This window comes from Zingiber officinale, chromosome 6B (genome assembly GCF_018446385.1).
Source record: "Zingiber officinale cultivar Zhangliang chromosome 6B, Zo_v1.1, whole genome shotgun sequence".
NCBI classification, from domain to species: Eukaryota; Viridiplantae; Streptophyta; class Magnoliopsida; order Zingiberales; family Zingiberaceae; genus Zingiber; species Zingiber officinale.
The window spans coordinates 90,947,204-90,960,343 of NC_055996.1; the positions used below are offsets into that span (position 1 = coordinate 90,947,204).

At 33.8% G+C, this 13,140-nt stretch overlaps 3 pseudogenes; 2 read left to right on the plus strand and 1 right to left on the minus strand.

Annotated features, from left to right (window-relative positions):
- LOC121993109 overlaps positions 1–11,523 on the plus strand; it is a 36,484-nt pseudogene extending 24,961 nt beyond the window's left edge.
- Positions 1,233–4,646, plus strand: LOC121993108 (annotated as a pseudogene).
- A 1,263-nt stretch (positions 11,524–12,786) lies between the features above and the next one.
- LOC121993503 lies at positions 12,787–12,930 on the minus strand (annotated as a pseudogene).
- Positions 12,931–13,140: the final 210 nt, after the last annotated feature.

A 13,140-nucleotide genomic window follows, 5' to 3' on the forward strand; every position in this document is an offset into this window, starting at 1 on the left:
CCTCAGTGCTTTTAAACCGGACCGGTCCTATCCGGCCTGGTTTTTCCTAGAAGTCAGCAAGCAATCGGCTTATTTCCCAAATTCAATTTAACCATTCTATCATTTTAAATTTAAACGTTAATTACTAAATATATTTATAATTTTTTTTAAAAAAAAAAATATTGTTCGGTGAAATTTTATTAAAAATTTAAATGTAAAATTTGTCAAGAATTTAATAATTGCAAATTCTTATTTTTATTATGTACCACGAAAATATATATTAAAAAATAATTTATTAATTATTTGAAAATAGAATTGATGGAATCGAATAACACAGCAAATTCGGGTGAAATTAATTCTTTGGTCCGTCGGGATTCAACTGTTATTTAATTCTATAAAATTATTACGTAAAATCAACTCGGCTACTTGAGGATCTGATAATATAACAAATGCACGTCCCAATCATATACCCCTACCTCATTCGATCATTGATGAGGGCCCAATTTATTGAAGCAAAATTTAAAAGTTTTCTTGCCTTAGGATTACAGTACCATAGTAAATTTATTTTTAGCCCCAAAGATTGGTTTAATTTTAACTGTGTAAATTTAAAAACAAAAAATCCATGTTTTCTAACCATTTAACGTTGACTATAAATTGATCATAAATTTTTTTTACATAATCTAAAAATCAAATATAAGGAATATCAAGACGTCTCAAATGGATATAATCACTTTTCTTAAGATGAATATAATTATTTTTACTATAATGATTGAAAGAAATGGAAATTTCATCCTGCGCATATTATATTTAAAAAGTTTGAAAAATTTTATGACGCTTTATGATTTATATTGTCCATAATTTTTTTTAAATTAAATCGGTAATTCTATATAGAATTAATTATATTATAAAAGTTAGTTACCGTAAGTATAAATAATAATAATAATCTAACAATTTTACTAATCTTTCTTCACTTATAATTTATTAAATTTACCATATTATTTTTTAAAATATTAACAAGTTTATGGGGAAACAATTAAGTTGCACGTGTTCCCATTTGAGTATTCGTCGTTTAATGATGTGACAAAATAAGAATAAGGAATTTAATTGAAAACTTATATAAAGAATAAAATGATGATTTGTTTTTAAAAATTAAAACTAATAAAATAAATAAGGTAAGTTTGTTAATTAATTTTTTTTCCAGGACAATTTCTTTTGGCAATTTTTAAAATTTACCAAGGGGCCTAAATAACACATCACAAGCCGAGCAGGCAGCAGCGAAGCATCGGAAAAAGAGGAGACGTGTCGCCAAAGGAGAGTGATGGAAGCGGAAGGCGGCGCTAGAGTGGCCCTCGAGAAGGCAGCAAGCGGGCCGGGGGCGAAGGAGGAGGTCGCCGGGGCGTCGAGCGCCAGTGTCTCCGTGGGTTCGTCGCAGGACGGCATCTCGACCATCAAGCTAGGATGGTTCTCCGAGATTAGCCCCATGTGTCCAGGTTTGCTGCGTTATAATACGCCCTTCTTTCAAGAGATTTCGGCCATTTGGAATTGATTTCCGTTCCTTCTTCTGGCACTTTTTCCTTTTTTTAATGTTATCCGTTTGATCTCCGCTGCTTCGGGTTTTGTTCTTTTTATCGAACTCTTGTGGTGATGTTTTTGAGGTTTTTTTTTTTTGTTATATATCTTCCTTGCTAAAAGGCTATGGAGAAGGAGGACATGCAGATTGGTGGGAACGTTTAATGATGTCTGTATGCCTTGCAAGGTTCCTTCACTCTATTTTTTTTTTTATGGTTTTTGAAACTTCTACCTCTTCATGATTGTGCTTTTGTTTTGTTTCTCTTTTCTTTCTCAGAATCAGTACAAACGTATCTCTCGCCATTTTATCTGCTTGCTGTAAATTTGTGTTCAACAAAGTTTCAGTGTTTTGTTTAAGTCCTTTGCCTTTGGCTCCATTCCGTTTGGTTTTCGTTTGGCTACTCGATGATCCCCCTTTTAACTTTGTTGTCTTGTTTGTTGCGATTATTATTCGATTTTGGAATGGGAAAATTTTGGATTCACCGCCAACCACCCTTTTGTTGTGTGAATGCTTCTGGTTTGCGAGGCTATCAATCCAAAATTTCTAAGATTTTTTCTTCTAAATTATTCATAGAAAGCAAGGTTTTCTTTGAAGCATTTAGTGGGACTTAACATACTTAAGGTTTGAAGACAATCCTAAAAACTCGGAAGCATTTAAAACAATAAAGGGGAAATTTTAAGAAATTGTATTGATAGAATGAAATGACTGTGGTGCCTACTAAGGTTGCATTTATATGTGACGTGCTTAGTGCCTAAAATTTCTGTTTTCGTTCTTGATCCTGTTGATAGGAGAAGCTCATTCCTTACAAGTGGAAAAGGTGTTATTTCAAGGGAAATCTGATTACCAAAACGTAATGGTGTTTCAGGTATTTAATGATGGAAGTTCATCATAAGTTCAATTCTTTTGGTGGGCATCAATAATTTTTTTTTTTTTTTTTACTCAGAACTCAGCGTATGGCAAAGTTCTTGTCTTGGATGGAGTCATCCAAAGTACAGAGAGGGATGAGTGTGCTTACCAAGAAATGATTACTCATCTTCCTCTTTGCTCAATTCCTAACCCTAAAAAGGTGAATTTTTATTGATTGTTTCATGTTATTTCACGCAATTATCTAAACCTGTAAGATTCACTCGTCTGTTCCTATGATATGCTTGACAAATAAACTTAAATCTTACACTTTGGGCAGTTAGTAGTAGAGATTTACTGATTTTTTTTCTTTGCTTCTACTGACATTACCACATTAAATTTACCTAGAAACTTGCAACTTGTTTATTTATATGCTACAGCATGATGCTACCCTTCTATGCTAATTGATTATTTTGTGAGGTACGAGATTAAGCTTTCCCTTTAAAATATCCAAATTGTTTTTATTGTGAGGATAATCTTTTAAACTATCCTCTGTCCTCTCTAACATAGGCATTTTATGTGCAATTTGCAATGAAGTATCCAAACCATAATTGTTCTTCTTTTTTTCACCCTTTTATCTTATGGGAAATCAATTACCAGCTAAAATGGATTTTGCATTGTTTGCATATATGTGCTCACACTCTTTCATCTGGCTGATGATGCTATTATTATTTCAGGTTCTGGTTATTGGAGGAGGTGATGGTGGTGTCCTCCGATAAGTATCACGATATTCTTCAGCGGAGCAAATAGATATACGTGAGATCGACAAAATGGTTATCGATGTGAGTAATTACTTTCTTCCCACAGTTGCTAAAGAAATCTTGCTCCATAAATGTTATATGATTATATGTTTGACTGTGTCAAATTAACTATGTAAAGATTGAAGAAAAAAAATTGCTGTCATAGAGCAAGGTGATGAAGATTACCTTCCTCTCAAATATGTAGCTTGAATATGAAGATTACCTTTACTATCAGATATAATGTTGTTCTCTTTCAGTCCTTGTGATGATCCTTCACATCATGAAAATCTTTCTGGGCTCATTCTCATCCAATTTATCCCCACTATTTGTTAAATATGTTTCGAAGCAGTTCTTTCCCAAAATGGCTGTCGGATATGAAGATCCTCGTGTGAATCTTCATGTTGGTGATGGTAAGCCGTAAGCAACTTATGGTTCTCTATCTGGTTATGACCTTTGTGTCAAGTTGGTTGCCAAATGATATGATCACTGCCAGTTTTCCTAGTGTTTAACTTCCACTGAATCGAAACTTACCCAATTTGCCAGCGAGTTGGTATTGATTTTACTATGTCAATTTGTCATCCAGTTTTTTCACATTTTGGTTCAACATACACAGGAGTTGCGTTTTTAAAAGTTGTTCTGGAAGGAACTTACGATGTAATCATTGTCGATTCCTCTGACCCAATAGGTAAGTTATCTTCTCCCGCTCCTTAATGCTTCCTTTTAGACTTGCTTATGCCTTGCTTCATTGCTTGCTCAGGTCCAGCTTAGGAACTTTTCGAGAAGCCTTTCTTTCAATTAGTTGCTAAAGCTCTCCGGCCGGAGGAGTTGTATGCACTCAGGCCGAGAGCATATGGCTTCATATGCACATCATTGAAGATATTGTCTCGAATTATCGCCAGGTCTTCAAGGGCTCTGTCAACTACGCTTGGACGTCAGTGCCCACATATCCGAGGCAAGGAAAATGTCTAAATCTCTAGGGTTTTTTATTCCAAGTAGTATCCTCTTTTTCTTTCTTCCATGCATTGTATGGTTAAACGCTGCTACTTCCTTGGATTCTGAATTTAGTGGAGTGATTGGCTTCATGATCTGCTCTACCGAAGGGCCGCCAGTGGATTTCCGACATCCTGTGTACCACATAGAAGAGGACCATTAAAGTTCTACAACTCAGAGGTACCTCTCATTCTAACAAATATGCTAGTGCCTTCTCCACGCCTAACAAATACATTTTTCTCGCAGATTCATGCTGCTGCTTTTTGCTTGCCTTCTTTCGCGAAGAGGGTGATCGACAATAAAACAAACTAAACAATCCTATCCCCCGCGGCGAAGTTGGAGAATGATGAGTTTTATGCCGCAAACAAACCTTCATTTTCTGTCACTATTTATGATTTATTAGAACATGCATATGAGAGTTTTTGGCATTCGGATTTATCTAACAAGAAACATGCTCCTGATCATATAAGAAGCTTTTTCAAAGTTTCAAGTGAAATTTTTTTAGTTGAAACGGATATCATGATAGTGATTATCAACTACCTCTCATTTCATGGCATTGATCATTATGAAAACGATTTTTATTAAATAATAATAATAATAAGATTCAACTTAGAAAATAACTTCTTTCCACTAAAACCCGTGCTAATTTTCTCTTGAAAAATAATTCACTTTTAGTAAACTGTTAAAATAATATGTTTAAACCAATAAAATAATTAGAAAAAAAACCTCTGTTGCTTGGAAAAACTGTAAGAATAACCTTTTTTTAAATAATAATAATAATAATAATAAATAATAAAATAAATATTTAAAGGATCGAGCCCAAGGCAATGTGCAATTCATTGACGTTGGGCTCAGAAGTCGTTGGGCTCCATCTCACAGAAATGTTGCCATTCGCCGGCCTCTTCCGCGCATCCCCAAATCATTGCTGACCTGACCCCTCGACCACGTGACCCCATCTCTGCGTGCCGGAATAGTAGGGGTTAACTTAGTGTCACTTGAATAAGGGAACAGATATTATAAACATTCCGAGATCATTCAGAAACATAGTCACTGTCAAAATATTAATAATTCAAATAAATTCTAATTCATTTTAGTAATATTAGAATTTCTTTCTTCTTCTTCTGCTTCGTTTTTCTTCTTCTGCTTCGTTTTTTTTTCGGAAGTTAATACAAAACATCAATTGCAGAGCAATAAGTCACCTGACGAGTTAGAGAAAGCCCACGAGGGGGCCATCAGCCATGCCGCAGAATCTTTTAACTTATTATTATGTTCATTTCTGTGCAGTATCAAATAAGAGAAAAATATAATAAAAAAGAAAAAAGTAAAGAAAAAAATATAAAATAAAAAATTTTAAAAATTTTAAAAAATATTAAAAACGTAAAAAAAATAAAAATAATTTAAAAAATTAGAAAACGTAAAAAATAATAAAAATATATATATAAAAATATATAAAAATAAAAAATAAAAAAACATAAAAAAAAAATAAAAAATAGAAAAAAATATTAAAAAAACGTAAAAAAAATTAAGAAACCTTTAAAAAGTTTTAAAAAGATTAAAAAATGGAAAAATAAAAAAAGAACAGAAATAAAAAAAAACACATAAAAATAAAAAAAACTAAAAAAAAGAAAAATAAAAAAAGCATAGAGTTTAATAATAATAATATATAGTTAATTTTATAACTAAAGATAATATAGTAAAATATTATATTAAATTATTTATTAAAAATTTTAAATAAATAAATTTTTATTATAACATGGCTGAAACTAAATAACATTAGGTATAAAATCCCCGCCGGCGACGAAAACTCCCGCGAGCCCCACGTCCCCCCGCAGTGCTTGCCCTAACCTCACGCCGGCGACGGTACTCATAACTCACAAAATATCAAAGACATTCAACAAATCGTTTTTACCGGATTAAAGAAGACATACAACAAGCCATTTCACAGAAGATTTAGGGTTTACGGTTCGGATTCTTGTTTATAGGAATACAAAAAACCATTCTTGTTTCGCAAAGACTGTACCTAGCTGTTGTTGATACGTACCACCGAGGCCGGTCCGGAGGCTGAGGGAGGCGTCTGAGTGTCCTCGGTTAGAATGCGAGTGGTTTGGGACTGACTCTGCGTTAGGGTTGTCGTCGTCGTAGAAGTTGTGGCAGTAGTCTTCAGTGTCGCAGTTGAAGATTGGGTCTGGGACTGCATAGTTGTCGATTGGGTCGGGGGCTGCGTAGTTGTCGAGTGGGTCTGTGATTGCTGCGTCGTCGACTGTGTCTGGGTCACGGTGCTACGGCGCCGGGGGGCCATTGGAGGGTGGAGGGTGGAGGGTGGAGGGGGCGGGGGGGGGGGGGTGGGGAGAAATTTATAGGCAGATTTGATGAAGAACAATATTGCTTCTAACGGATTCTTGTCCAAGATTCCAAGAAAGAGTGTCAAGATCAGAATTATCCTACTATAAAGTGGTGTCCCAGATCTGAAGCTTTCACTCGCTCCTCTCCCTGTTATTCTCCTCTCGCCGGCATCCAGAACCCTAATTTTTGAAAAGCGGAGGAGCGAAGATGAGAGAGATCCTTCACATCCAGGGCGGACAGTCATAAATATTTTGGATTGGAATCTGATCAGGTTAGATTTTTTATTACTGCAAGGATGGTTTATAAACTTCACCACCAGAAAGTCATCCATTCATATATGTTAATTTCCTTCCAGGTGAAAATTTTCCAACAAGGTACTCTTCCCTGTGTTTCCACGGATGACAGATTTATCATGGAGACGCCGTATAAGGTACTACATTCATATTACTTATGGCCATCAACTTTTTTTCTTCAGAACTGAGTATCCATTCAACAATCATAAATAATTAATCCATAGCTGTTAATTGATGCGGTTTGGTTTTTGAGCTCAAACGAGGTTTCAAGTTGTTACTAAATCTTGATTTGTAGTATACGTGTCTTATTATATTTAAAAATTAGAAACTTTTGATTTGGTTTGTGTATTTCCTCTTCTGCATTCCTTCTGCAGTGGAAGTTGTAACCGTAATGTTTTTAAAACTCAGGTGGCGAAGGCTCCTGATGGAAATGGAGGGTTGTATTCTGGTATATTTTTTTAAAATTACCAATGATTTTCTAGCAATTTCCCTATCATTTAAATTTGTTGATCAAATATGGGTCCTCTTTTGACAGCTCTTAAATCTACAAAATTACTAGAAGATATGTCCTCGAGAGGGGTCAAATATGTTGATTGTTATGGGGTTGATAATGCACTGGTGAGACAATTGGTTTATTGAAAAAAAAAAAAAAATTCTCTGCTAGATTTTACTAACTCAACATCCTCAGAGCAGGTTCGTGTTGCTGATCCAACATTCTTAGGATATTTTATTGATAAAGGTGCCGCTGCAGCAGCAAAGGTTGTTCGCAAGGTAAGAGAATTTGATGCCTCATTTGCTGACAGACAGGAGGTTGCATATCTTATTTCTGATAATAGATTATAGATTTATGGAATTTCTACTTTGTAACTAGAATTTTTCCTGGTTTAAAGAGAATCTTGAAGATATTATCCTCAGCACTCATTGCTCTTTAAACCTGCTTGATAGGAACAATAAAATGCATCAGAGTTTGTCATTAGATGCTTCATTAGGAGTTCAACTTTAGCATAGCTGCAGTTTGGCATTTGAGTATAAAACTTCTTTGATCATTTACAAAGACTCTTTTCTTTTAGTTGTTATTGGCAATTGGATGATAATGATTATGCATAATCATTTTCTCCATGCCATGAAGCATCTGATTGAAACAAATTTTCCTTGCACTCTTTAAAATAGCTCAGGGCTTCTCGTCAAGATTTGGTGGCATTTAAATTTTTTATCATGGACATGTATAGAAATATGTAAGATTGTACGTTTAACTCATCAGGTTTCTTGCTGTAAATATAACAAAGAATTCTTCAGTTTGGTTCATATTTACTATCAGTTCATGCTCTCTTACATGTGCTGTGCAATCCACGTTTAACATGTTTTCAGATAACCATTAATTGGGCATAATACTGCCAGTGCCAGCTTGAATTATTTCTGTAACTTAAATTTGTTTATGTGATTTTTTAATCAGGCTTATCCACAAGAGAAAGTTGGGGTCTTTGTTCAACAAGGCAGAGGTGCGCCTCTCAGGGTGGTTGAGAGATGGATGCATCAATGGCTACTGACACCAACCAGACCACTGGGCGCCTTCGCTATTGCTGGAGTAATGTAAATTGTTATTCCCTTTGTTATTATCTTGCTATATTCTCTATTAGTAGCGTTTCTTGTGTGAATGTGGGATAGAAGCGACCTTCTCCATTAATTACCCTTTATAAAAGCAAAAGGATACAGGTGTCAATGTTCTAAGCCACAACATCTTTGGCTAAGAAATCATTTCCTCCTATTTCACTTGGCTACAAATTATGGATTCTAGATAAAATATGAGGTTATCTTAGTTGTTTATGTTGCATAGCTTGTGCAACATTTATGATCAATGCAATCTAAATGCTACATTGTCTAACAACCAAATAAATATCTCTACAATTTCATATTACGGTTAAATGAATATTATCTGGATGACCTCTTCTAGGTGAAGGATACTATTCACCAACGATGTTGCGGTACTATTGGGAGAAACACATGACAGACCTGTCAATGTATTTTTATAACACCTAAATGTTTTATGATTTCAGTCTTACTGAAATATGGTCTTCCAGGTTATGCTAGGTAAAAATTAAGGAAATTTTGTCAAAATAGAATGAAAATTGAGATGTGAAATCTAGGATCTCAATTTAATGCTCCTTTACCTAGAATCTATACATTTTCTGTCTTTTGTTGTGCACCGATTCTGAGACTTGGTTATATTCTTTTCTTTTATTAGTCTTTATTAAAGAAGTTTATTCTTGGTTATCCTGAGTGCTGTTTTTCATTTATTCTTTTAGGAGTTATCACATTCAATATAATTTTTGAGTTCCGATAATGTAGCTTCTAATATATCTTAAATGATGTGTTTGAGACATTATTAGGTATGCTTGCATATGTTCACTCTGGATTTCCTGAATCAAGTGGCAATTAACCTTGAAAGGGACAGCATGTAAGCTCTTACTAACTCGACTGGCTCATGCTACCATGTACTAGGTTGCTACGCTTGATTATTTTATAAATGCCAATATACTGATTCTGTTTTTCCTAGTTATATCTGGCTGTAGTTAAGTATTCAATGTAAATTGTCTATAAGCTTAAGACTCAAGCTTCCGGGGATCTAAGAATTTCAAGTATTGTAAGTCAATTTGTTCTGGTGCAACTATATCATTCTTGGTTGTCCTTTTTTTGACAATAGTTGGTGATGGAGAGGGCTACAAAGTCTGCAAATGAAGATTGATTAATTTGAAATTATGAAAAAAAACATTTATATTATTACTCAGGCTCGGGCACAAGTATCCAACTCGGATGTGCATGCAAGCCTGTAACACAACAATTTTTTAAATTTTTTTACACTTGATCAATTGACCTACCAAGTGTCCACTCAGAATGTTGGTATCCAAGTGTTGACCTCCAACATGGGCATGGATGGGTAGATGCAAAGTTAAGTGTCATAGAGGAGACAGATGTATGCAAGGGGAGTCATTCTACAAAAGAAAAGGTCTACTCTATGAGGTTTGGGAGGGATAGTAATTAGGGCTGTAAATAAGTCGAGCCGAGATTTGGGGTGTTTATGCTTGTTTGATAAGATAATCGAGGCGAGCTGAGCCGAACCGAGCTTAAAATGAACCAAGCTTTTGAAATGAGTGTTCAAGCTTGGCTTGGTTTATTTTTTATAAGCTTGAGCTTGTTTGAAACTTGGCTTGAGCTTAGTTTGTTTAGATGTTATCAAACTTTCAATTCACGCTTGGTTTGAGCTTGGTTCGAGCTTGGCTTGAGCTTGGTTTGAGCTTGATTTGTTTAGATATTATCAAGCTCTCAATTCAAGCTTGTTTGATTGTTTGAAACTTTTAATTGTTTGATTAGTTATTAAGATTGATAATTTAAATTTATTTATTTATTTTATTTTATTGTTTATTTAGCATATTGAAAAAAATTATTAATAAATATAGTTCATGAACATTGTTCACGAACGTTGTTCACGAATGTTAACGAGCTGAACACATATGTGTTCAAGCTTGTTTGTTTAGCTTAACGAGTTGTTCAAGGTTGTTTGTTTAATTAATCTTATGTATATTGAACGAACATAAACAAGCTTTTACCAAGCCGAACACCAAATTTATTCATGAACACTTGGTTCATTTACCGCCCTAATAGTAATGTTTTAATCTGTCCAGCATGCTTTTTTTTTTTTGAGAAAACAAATCAATTTCACACAAATAAGTGATATGTAAAGTTTTTTTTTTATTTTATATTAAATTTTCTGTGTTTTTGTCTTGAGATTTGCAGCCGACATCTGTTATAAGGGTTCCTATTCAACTGTTCAAGATTTTCCATCCAGCCTAACTATTTGATATTTTATATCTTCCTTTTGGAATTAGGTTGATTCAGTAGCATTGTCAATCATTATGTTAACTATCTCAAAAGCCCCTGGTCAGGGACCCATAAAAGTCACATTTGAAATGCAGTTACCACCTCGCCGAGAAGAAAATTCCCTCTATCCATGGATCCACTGTTGGGTTTAAGCTAGAGCATTTCATCTTTGATGCATTTGCATATGCTCCATCTATGGCACTTTTTGAGGTTGGTTACCATAATTCAATATCTAGGATAATTTTGATCTCTTCTTTTGCTGCTGGCTTAGAAATTCGAATTGCTGCCTATGAACTGGAAAACAGATTTTGAGGGAGGAGGAATTTGCACCAGTTAAGAATGCAAACGGGGCAAGCTATGACACTCCTGACAGTGCCAAACTGATGCTTCTTCGCCTCCACAGTCGCTGGGTAGTCGCTGCTGGAGGATTCCTAACACATTCGGTGCCTCTGTACTTGACTGGTATTCTTCCCATCGCTATAATTTATGTTTCTTCTTGCCAAAGAGATGTTGCAGTAGACCATTGTGGAGACTGGATCAGGCTGCACTAAGCCGTCGACCATTTCTTTCTTGCAGGCGTTGAAATCTCTCCACTTTGCTCCTATGCCGGGGAGAACCTCGAAGCCATATGCCGTGGAAGGACATTCCACGCACCTTGTGAGATCACCTACTAGGCATGAGACTGCACTCTACATTCCACTTTGCTCCTTGGATTATTATTATTATTTTTTTTTTTGTGTTTATTTGTTTTGAAAGTTGTTGTGTGTGATTGATTATCACATGGAATGTTGTGGCGTGTCTATTTTCTTTAGCCGTCCCATTAACAATATGCGTATGCATTATCCTTATCTGAAAGTGTGGTGGCACACCTGTCTCCCTACTATTGTGCTGCCCCTTTTCGCCAAGCACTGAAGTTTTTCGCCTATCTTCTCACTCAATAAAGTGAAGTTTCCACAGCGATCACTGCATGCACCAATTTTTTAAAATAAAATAGTTATATATTTTACTATTGTGTTTTTTATTTAATTAAATGGGTAAAAATTAGATGGCCATTTGTCATATGTGTTTTTGTCAGACGGATATTTTAGTTTTTATTAAAATCGAATAACATCTCATTTAAAATGATATGTTTAAAATAATTTTATCATTTTGCTTTATAGAAGTTAGCAATTAGCTTTAGAAGTTAATATCTCATGTCTACACTACATTATCTAGTCATTTGGCTGGGTAAAAGTTACAATGTATTATTTGGTTAACTTCTACATGTAGAAGCTAACTACTATCTTCACACGTCTATTTACTAGCTTCTATAACAATAACTATATCATTTTTTATTTTATTTATTTGAGTAATAATCAGTTTAAAATAACATTGTAACCGGTAAAATAAATGTTTGGGATTTCATTATACTTATTACACTTCAAATGAATATTATTTGATCATGATTGATCATGTATAAGTTAACATGTAGCTTCTATAATGTACATAAGTTAGTTGTTAGATTTTATAATGTGTAAAAGTTAGTTGTTAGCTTCTATCATAGTAATTTTATATCATTTTGATTTTACTTTTTTCCGAGTGATAATTATAACAATATTTTAATGTATAAATCAAATAATAGGTATTTCATGATAAATATTATATTTCAAATGAATATAATCTAATCATGATCAAGTATGTAGATAGTAAGATCAAAGAGTTCATCAAAATTAGTTATTAAAGGATTAAATTCTTAATTAAATAATAAGATAGTAAAATTTTAATTCATGTATCTAATTTTTCTGATCAATTAATTTTAGAAGTCACCCGTTTGACTTTACAAAAATTTATTATCGATCATCAGAATAAATTGAGAAGTATAGATGGATCATAACAGAAGACTCAACATCATAAATTTTCTAAATTCTTCCGATATAATATTAGAAGTAGAAAAGTCTATCCCACTTCTTACTATCGTACTATAGTCCCGACAAAACAAATATTAGATTATGCTCCAAGAAGTTGAGTCCGCATCATGAGTGTGCACACACATTGCATTTATATATAATATAATACATGAATACATATAAATTAACATCTAAATTGGACTTGATAAGAGTACGCTCATGTAGTACTGCAACACAAGGGAGAGTTTGAGACGGACTCTTCCTATAAAAAATTAATTTAATTTTTTATATCAGATATTAAACTGATAAGAACAAATACTACATTTGATTAAATGGTTAAAAAAAGGTATATTTTCTAACGTCGCAGCTAAAGATATTTATAAAAGCTTCTCAACTCATGATATTATGATCCTAAAACATGAGATTAAAGAGAATTATGACATCCCAGTGCATATTTTTTATATAAAAAATTATCAAAAAATTGTTAATAAATTTAAAAATTATTTTTAGTAGAAAAAAATATTATCATAATTTTATTTTAGATCTCATAAAAATTATTT